This window comes from Jaculus jaculus, chromosome 19 (assembly GCF_020740685.1).
Source record: "Jaculus jaculus isolate mJacJac1 chromosome 19, mJacJac1.mat.Y.cur, whole genome shotgun sequence".
NCBI classification, from domain to species: domain Eukaryota; kingdom Metazoa; phylum Chordata; class Mammalia; order Rodentia; family Dipodidae; genus Jaculus; species Jaculus jaculus.
The window spans coordinates 52,211,000-52,220,931 of record NC_059120.1 but is presented as its reverse complement, the minus strand read 5'-3'; positions in this window follow the sequence as shown (position 1 = coordinate 52,220,931).

Genomic DNA, 9,932 nt, shown 5'->3' with positions numbered 1-9,932 from the left:
AGAAAATGATGGCATGAGCGGAGGGTGGACATCACCCCATGGCCAACATAAAGTGAACAATAGCAACAGGAGAGCGTGCCAAACACTGGCAAGGGGAAACTGACTATAATGCCCATAAACACGCCCCCAACAATAAACTTCCTCCAAGAGGTGTTAATTACCAAATCTCTATCAGCTGGGAACCTAGCATTCAGAACACCTGTTTATGGGGGACTCCTGAATCAAACTGCCACATTCTGCCCCTGGCCCCCATAAACTGATAACCATACATGATATAAAATACCATGCGTTCATGCAACTTTAGAAGTCCCCATAGTTTTTTTCAATCCCAATGATATTCAAACATCCCCATAATCCAAGGTCTTTTAACTGAGCCATAATACCAAAAAATTCCCCCAAACTCATAATGGTACAGAATAAACATTCCCAGTACAAAAGATGGCATTGGGCATAGCAAAGAAACAGGCAACCAAAACAAGATTTAAACAGGGCAAACATCAAACTCTGTAGCTCCAAAACTATAGTCAGTGACAAACCTCCAAGTCCGTTAATGCTAACCAGCAACAAGTCTCTGGATTTCCAATTCCACCCCTCCAGCTAGGCTACTCACAGTCCTAGAAAAGTTTATCCTGGGTGGGCAGCTGTCCTCAACAGTCATCTCGTGGTCCCGGCAGCTCCACCGGGTCTCTACTGCAACCCATAGTCCATTGGGTCTTCATTCAGGCATCCAGCAAACCTGCTTTATACTTCCCATGGCCATTTTCAAAATGCAAGACTGCATTGCAAGCTCAATGGCCCTCTGTTTCCTTCATTTCTTATACTCCACAACACCAGGTAGGGTGCCAATTTGTTAATCCGGGGGGAATAAAGCAGACTTTGAAGAACAGGACACTCCTTGAGAACTCAACCCCTTCAAAAGAGTCTACATTCTTCCTGTTGCCCCAGTACAGGTCAGCTGGCCCAATCTCAAAGATTGTAATCTCTCAATTGCAGCTGAACGGCAGGTATCATTTTTCTGTGTCATATTCCTTTGTTCACACAAGTCTGTTGCTATGCAAAACAATCCTGCACAAGTTCTCAGGACACCGGCATAACAACAAGCCTCTCACACAAACTGCTTCTAGCCCAGTCCAGACAAGGCTCCTTTACACCCTCATAAGCCAAACCTCACAGTCCATAGTTCTTACTGCATTCAGGTCTTGCAACTCTGACCAGAATAGTCCATCAAGCTGTACTTACAACACTGCAAGGCATCTCTTAGGACAAGGTTTCAAATCCTTCCACATTCCTCTTGAAAATCAGCTCCAAAAGGCCAAAGCCACACAGTCAGGTGTCTAGTAGAAATGCCACTCTCGGTACCAACATGACTTTTGCAGTCAGGTTCACATTGCTGGCAGAAATCACCCAACCAAGAGCAGCTCATGGGGGGGGGAGGTTTATTTTGGTTTATAGACACAAAAGGAAGCTCCATGATGGCAGGGGAAAATGATGGCATGAGCAGAGGGTGGACACTACCTCCTGGCCAATATAAGGTAGTCAATAGCAACAGGAAAGTGTGCCAAACACTGGGAAGGGAAAACTGGCTATAATGACCATAAGCCTGCCCCCCAAAATACACTGCCTCGGGCAGGCGTTAATTCCCAAATCTCCATCAGCTGGGAACCTAGCATTCAGAGCACCTAAGTTTAGGGGGGACACCTAAATCGAACCATCACAACCACCATCTGAAAAGAGAAACTTCTCTAATTCAAAGGTGAGAGTGGTATTAATAAATGGGTATGGATATTAAGAGAAGTGCTTACCAGGCAGTTTGCAGTTTGGTGTGCGTAACATATGCATTTAGCCAGACACCAGCAGGCAAGTCTGGTTTATAAAACGCTGAGTTTTAATCAGTATTTTAGGTTCTAATAGAAGTACCCCAACTATCTCTCTCACCCCATACCACCCCAAGAGATGCACCCGCTTGGCCTGCTTTCTACTCTTCCTAACAAAGCAAAGAAAGCAGACAGGTCATCAAATAAGTGTTTTCAAGAGGTTTCTTCTTTTAATTATTTTTTTGTTTAGTTTTATTTATTTGTTTGAGAGATACAAGCATAGAGAGAAAGAGGCAGATAGAGACAGAGAGAATGGGTGCGCCAGGGCCTCCAGCCACTGCAAATGAACTCCAGACGTGGGCGGCCTCTTGTGCATCTGGCTAACGGGTCCTGGGGAATTGAGCCTCGAACCGAGGTCCTTAGGCTTCACAGGCAAGTGCTTAACCACTAAGCCATCTCTCCAGCCCAAGGTATTTTCTTTTAGAAAGCAAAGAATGGCTTTGCTAGGGTCCTGGTTCTGAAATATACTATCTAAGTAGCAATTATTATTTTTTTTAATTTTTTTTTGTTCACTTTTTATTTGTTTATTTGAGAGTGACAGACAGAGCGAGAAAGGCAGAGAGAGAGAGAGAGAGAGAAAATGGGCGCGCCAGAGCCTCCAGCCACTGCAAACGAACTCCAGACGCATGTGCCCCCTTGTGCATCTGGCTAACGTGGGTCCTGGGTAATCGAGCCTCGAACCGGGGTCCTTAGGCTTCACAGGCAATCGCTTAACCGCTACGCCATCTCTCCAGCCCAGCAATTATTTTAAATAGGGGTTTCCTCCTGACTTACAAATGTGCACTCTAGTTCTTTCTTCCCTTCCCCTTCAACTCTTTTCATTTTGTTCTGTTTTGCTTTTCAGGGTAGGGTCTTGCTCTAGCCCAGGCTGACCTGGAATTAGTCTTAGGCTAGCCTCGAACTCACAGTGGTCCTACTTCAGTCTCCAGAGTGCTGGCATCAAGCCCGGCCTCCTCCAGCTCTTTCTCTTCAGTGATTCCGGGGAGTTGGGTGAAAATCCCGCGAAGGCTTGTGCACAAAATCAACCATAAACAATCACATTCCTTTTTCATGGAACTCTTGTCTGTAAGGAGCTTTAATCAGGGCTGACAATTCAAAAAGGCTCATATTTAATCCCCAGTACAGAAGGTGTGGCCAGGGGGAAGGCGGGGCCATTCCTAGAGGCGGAGCTTTTCAAACTGACTGACATGGAAAATGGCCAATCAGAACTGTAGCTGACTTGGGTGGGACCGGAACTAAGCATTCTTCAGGGAGAGAAGGAGATCAAGGCCCAAAGAGGTCCATGCTCAGGTAGTTCAGTAATCTTTTAAGAGTTTCATGTTTAAAAATAACCTCTGAGGGCTGGAGAGATGGCTTAGCGGTTAAGCGCTTGCCTGTGAAGCCTAAGGACCCCGGTTCGAGGCTCGGTTCCCCAGGTCCCACGTTAGCCAGATGCACAAGGGGGCGCACGCGTCTGGAGTTCGTTTGCAGAGGCTGGAAGCCCTGGCGCGCCCATTCTCGCTCTCTCCCTCTATCTGTCTTTCTCTCTGTGTCTGTCGCTCTCAATTAAATAAATAAATAATTTTAATAATAAAAAAAAACCTCTGAGACATACTTGTGCTTCCACTGGATTTTGGAATGAATGACTAACTCTTGCTTCTTTTGATCTCGTTGGTTAAAGTCTCTGCAACCATGTAACTAATCAAAGGCTTTTCCTGCCTTAGCAGCTTAATATAAGTTGATTTTGATATGTGCATTAGTCAAGTTTTTTTATGAGCTTCAAGAATTTGCTGGCAGCTATAACTATTTTCTCTCCTCCTCCTACCCAGTAAGTTTGTTGAATTCTACTTATTTCCCAAAATTGCCAGGTTTTAGACAAGGGTATGCATGAGTTTAAAAATACTAAGTCTAGCTGGGCGTGGTGGTGCATGCCTTTAATTCCAGCCCTTGGGAAGCAGAGGTAGGAGGATGGCCATAAGTTCAAGGCCACCCTAAGACTGCATAGTGAATTCCAGGTCAGCCTGAGCTAGAGTGAGACCCTACCTCGAAAAACCAAAAAAAAAAAAACAAAAAAAAAACCCACTAATAATAATAATAAAACAAAATACTAAGTCTAACAAATGTTTGTTGATTGCCTTTTTTATTCTTTTCTTTTCTTTCCTTTTTGGTTTTTCGAGGTAGGGTCTCGCTCTAGCCCAGGTTAACCTGGAATTCACTAATTCACTATGTAGTCTCAGGATGGCCTCAAACTCTCAGTAATCCTCCTACCTCTGTCTCCCAAGTGTTAGGATTAAAGGCATGCACACCCCCCCCAGCTCACTCTCTTGCTCTCTCTCTCTTTTCCTTCCTTCCTTCCTTCCTTCCTTCCTTCCTTCCTTCCTTCCTTCCTTCCTTCCTTCCTTCCTTCCTTTCTTTCTTTCTTTCCTTTTGAAGTAGGGTCTCACTTTAGCCAAGGCTGACCTGGAATTTACTATGTAGTCCCAGGCTGGCCTTGAACTCACAGCAATCTTCCTACCTCAGCCTCCTGAGTGCTGGGATTGAAGGCGTGTACCACCACGCCTGGCTGCTGATAGTCTTTGTAATTTTTTTAAAATTTTTATTTATTTATTTGAGAGCGACAGACACAGAGAGAAAGACAGATAGAGGGAGAGAGAAAGAATGGGCGCGCCAGGGCTTCCAGCCTCTGCAAACGAACTCCAGACGCATGCACCCCCTTGTGCATCTGGCTAATGTGGGACCTGGGGAACCGAGCCTCGAACCGGGGTCCTTAGGCTTCACAGGCAAGCGCTTAACTGCTAAGCCATCTCTCCAGCCCAGTCTTTGTAATTTAACATAGAACCACTGAGGACCTTCCATGTACTGACTGTATTATTCGTCATTATTAATAGCCCTGTGTTGCTCAGGGATCAAAGGGTGCAAGCTCAAAGGTGATACCTGCATGTGAACCTGATGATGCTGGAGAAGTCAGAAGTAAACGTGACTCAGATTCCAGAGTTCTTAAGGCCAGAATACAGGATCATATAGAAGCCATCATAGCTTTTCCTTGTTGGCCACAGTGGTGACTTAAGAAGATCACGGTCCTCTCTGTGGAATAACAATTTCAGTGCATTTGAAGGGCACTGGAATCACACAGTATGTTTAAACCAGATGCATAAAGTAGTACATGCGTCTGGAGCCCATTTCCAGTGGCTAGAGGCTCTGATGCACCCATTCTTTCTCTGTCTCTCTTCTATCTCTCTGTGCACTTTTTTTTAAACAATTTTTTAATTAATTTATTTATTTGAGAGCGACAGACACAGAGAGAAAGACAGATAGAGGGAGAGAGAGAGAATGGGCGCGCCAGGGCTTCCAGCCTCTGCAAACGAACTCCAGACGCCTGCGCCCCCTTGTGCATCTGGCTAACGTGGGACCTGGGGAACCGAGCCTCGAACCGGGGTCCTTAGGCTTCACAGGCAAGCGCTTAACCGCTAAGCCATCTCTCCAGCCCTCTGTGCACTTTTAAATAAGTAAATTTAAAAAAAAATTTAAGTGAGCAATGAGAGTATGAACAGTTGGTGCAGGGCAGAAGACATTGCATTGTGATACTGTGCTTGTTTGGCATGTGGGAATCCTGGGCTGGCTCCTCAGTACTGAAAGGGAAAAACGGTTGATCCATTAAAGAAAAATTTGTAATTATAAGTAAAAGAAGTTAACTCCAAGTAACTTAAGCAAAAACAAGTAGAACTTGTTGTAAGAAACAATGGTAAATACCACACATACAAACCCTATAACAAAATACATTGCCTTATGTACTAACTTTTAAAAAATTTAAGAAAATTTATATGATGGAGAGTGGAATTTCAAAGGGGAAAGCGGGGTGGGGGGGAGAGGGATACTTTTTATAATCATGGAAAATGTTAATAAAGGGCTGGAGAGATGGCTTAGCGGTTAAGCGCTTGCCTGTGAAGCCTAAGGACTCCGGTTCGAGGCTCGGTTCCCCAGGTCCCACGTTAGCCAGATGCACAAGGGGGGCGCACGCGTCTGGAGTTCGTTTGCAGAGGCTGGAAGCCCTGGCGCGCCCATTCTCTCTCTCTCCCTCTACCTGTCTTTCTCTCTGTGTCTGTCGCTCTCAAATAAATAAATAAATAATTAAAAAAAAAAAGAAAATGTTAATAAAAATTGAGAAAAAAAATTAAGGAAATTTTTTAAGGCTTAAAAGAATAAAAATAAGGGCTGGAGAGATGGCTCAGCAGTTAAAGGCCCTTGTTTGCAAAGCCTGACGGCCTGGGTGATAAGTTACCTGTCTTCTTGATCAGAGAGGATATGGAGACCCAGAGATAAATTCCAAGTCAGTTTATCTGCAACAGGAGAGTCACATTGGAGGAAAATCAGTCCTCCAGGCTGCCCAAATGAGGGAGGGCCACCTGGTCAGCACGGCCTTGACTTATCCTAGCAGATGACAATGCTGAGAGTCACAGAACTCCTCACAGGTCCCTAAAAGTCCCTCCTACAGGGCCATTATTGACCTCCAGACTATACAGTTAATTCTGGCAGCCTACATGGTCTTAATCCCCCAGTAAGAAAAATATAACCACAATATATAACTACAGTATAAACAAAGATTCAGACTAATAGGCTCCTTGTCTGATGGGTTACAATACTAAACTCTGACATTAACTCCTGCCCTCTGCCTCTATGTGCCCCTGATTACTCCTGAACTCCACCTACCCTGGCCCCAGCTCCCCCCACTTGCCTAAGCCAGAATCAGAGCTATTGCTGGGGGGGCACTCCTTCCTTAGCCCTTACCCTATCTAATCCAGGATAAGTATGCCTCTACCTCACTTGCCAACTTACACTCTCTTGTGTTCCTACTCTTCCCCTGATCCCAAAATGCTCCTCTTGAATACACTGATGCCCCTCTGCCTCCTCTCTTTTGCCCCAAGCCCTCTATCCCTTGCCTCTGAGTGCTTATCTCCCCCCCACGCCCTTGCGCCTGGCATTTTGATGCCACAACTGTTGACAAGAGTAACAAGCTCTGCCAGGCATGGTGGCACACGCCTTTAATCCCAGTACTTGAGAGGCAGAGGTAGGAGGATCACTGTGAGTTCCAGGCCACCCTGAGACTCCATAGTCAATCCCAGGTCAGCCTGGGCCAGAGTGAGACCCTACCTCAAAACCTCCCCGCCAAGAAAGAGTAACAAGCTCCTTTGTTCTCCCTTCTGTCTTCTCACGGGGTGCACAGAGCCCTTCTCCCTCACCTTCTCTACAACAGGTGTTACCAGCGACTGCCCTCAAGCCAGCTCAATACAGAGAGAAATCTCTGTTTCACTCAGGACCAAGTTGGAAAAACATGCTACACGGGTGTTATCAATAGCGCCAAACCTCCCTCCTCATCACCTGCTCTCCAAACTCTCCCATAAGAACTCATTGCCCTTATAATCAGCATGAAAAAAATTAACCTTTGTCTCTTATCATTAACAAAAGGCTGGAATGTTAGGTCGGGACAGGCTTCCAAAATGGAGTCACCAAGGACAGCAGGATGGTGACAGACACAAGGAAGCCAATTATTCACATTCCTCAAGAAACTGCCCAGCCATTATCCCTTCCTTGCCTAACAGTGCCCCCCAGGTCATGGTTTCTTGCCTCCTTATCTCGTAAGTCTCCTGCTCACTGTTCTGGTCTCACACCCTGGCTATTTGTTATTTTCCCTTCCTCACCTTCCCCCAACTGAAAAGCCCTATGAAGCCCACTACCTGAAAACTCAGGCTGGCTGTGCTCCTCCCTTGTGAGTCAGCCCTGGGAGCTTGTGCTTTTCCTGAATTAAAGCTTTCATCTTTGCCTCAGAGGGGATGGTGTGGTCTTGGACACTCCCAAACTCTACAGGTTCAAGTCTCCAGTACCCATGTCAAGCCAGATGCACAAAGTGGCACATGCATCTGGAGTTTGCTTGCAGCAGCAGGAGGCCCTGGCACACCCATACTTACTTTCTTTCTCTCCTTCTCATTTTTACTCTTTCAAATAAATAAATAAAATATAGACACTAAAAATAAATTTAAGAGAAACAATTGTGTCTGGTAAATCCCAGAGCAGGGTGTGACATGACCTTTGCAAAGAGCTGAGAGTTACAAATTCACACAAAGATGATTATTAGTCCAAACGGACTTCTCTGACCATGCACACCACACTCCATTCTCTCTGTTTTTCCTCATTTGAAATATTTGTGTCATTAATTTCCCAACTTGGGATTTGTTTCAACAGAGGATGGATGATGGTCACTTGAGACTGCAGTAGAAAGTCTTTGTTAAGTGGTTATGTAATTAGAATACTTTTTAGATTAAAAAATTATTTATTTGGGCTGGAGAGATGGCTTAGCAGTTAAGTGCTTGCCTGTGAAGCCTAAGGACCCCGGTTCGAGGCTCGGTTCCCCAGGTCCCACGTTAGCCAGATGCACAAGGGGGCGCACACGTCTGGAGTTCGTTTGCAGAGGCTGGAAGCCCTGGTGCGCCCATTCTCTCTCTCTCCCTCTATCTGTCTTTCTCTCTGTGTCTGTTGCTCTCAAATAAATAAATAATAATAAAAAATAAAAAAATAAAGTTAAAAAAATTATTTATTTGACAGAGGGAAAGAGAAAGAGAAAGAGGCAGATAGAAAGAGAATAGATGCGCCAGGGCCCTAGCCACTGAAAATGAACTCCAGATGCATGCGCCACCTTGTGCATCTGGCTTTACATGGGTACTGGGGATTTGAACCTGGGTGTTTTGGCTTTGATGGCAAGTGCCTTAATTGCTAAGCTATCTCTTCAGCCCCTGAATTAATTAATTGATTAATTATTAGAATATTTTAATATCTTATGATTTTACCAACCTAGGCTCCATATCCACAATAATTGTTTTTTGACTTCTCATTGTCTCTCTTTTTTTAAAATATTTTTTGTTGACAACTTCTATGCTTACAGACAATAAACCATGGTACTTTCCTCCCCTCCCCTTCCCTCCCCTCCCCCACTTTCTCCTTCATAGCTCTGCTCTCTGTCATATCCTCTCCCTCTCTCCATTAGTCTCTCTTTTAATTTGATGTCATCATCTTTTTCTCCTATTATGAGGGTCTTGCGTGGGTATTGCTAGGCACTGTGAGGTCTTGGATATCAAGGCCAAAATCTGTTGGGACAGTTGTATGTAGGGAGTGGTACCCTTCCTTTGGCTCTACATTCGTTCCACCACCCCTTCCACAATGGACCCTAAGCCTTGGAAGGTGTGAGATGTTTCAGTGCTAGACACTCCTCCGTCCCTTCTTCTCAGCACTATGTTGCCCTTTGGATCATCAGAGTGGTCATTGCCATCTAAAGAGAGCAGCTTCTCTAAACAGAAGTGAGAGTAACATTAATATATGAGTATGAACATTAAGTGTAGTGATTTCAGGGCAATTTGGTGAGAGTAATATATGCATTTATCCAGACAAGAGCAGGATTTATACCCCTAAGGCTCATGACCTCCCCTGTCATAGGCTTTTCATTAGGTTTTCAGTACCAGGCACATATTCCCTCCCATAGAGCGGGCCTTCAGTCCAATTAAAGAGCAGTTAGTTACCCCCAGAGCAGACATGCCACTATTGCACTCGTTCAGTCATTTGGCCTGTCTGGCCAAACGTGAGGCTTCCAGTGTCCACTGTTTTCACCGCTGATGACTCTGTCTCCCATAAGACTGCATACAGCGCAGCCTTTTCCAGCTTTCAGGTGGCTGGGCTACAGGGAGAAGGTTTTCTGCTCAGCACCACCTCATTGTCTCTCTTAATAACACCTTTGGCTTCTTTATTTTATCTATTTCAGCCATTTATATTTCACATTTATCTTTCAACCACCAAGTCATATTGGGTCCTTCCCCCCCAAAAGCCTCATTGTTGTCTTCTAATAGCTGAAGGCAATTGAAAATATAATGAAGTCACAAATTCTTTTTTTTTTTTTTTTTTTTACAAATTCTTTAATCTATGGATAAAAGTTAAGAAAGAACTACACTAGGGTCCAGGAGTGACTGTGCAAACCCATAATTGAAGTACCTTGGAGAATGAGGCAGGAAGATTGTGAATTTGAGGCTAATCTGGCCT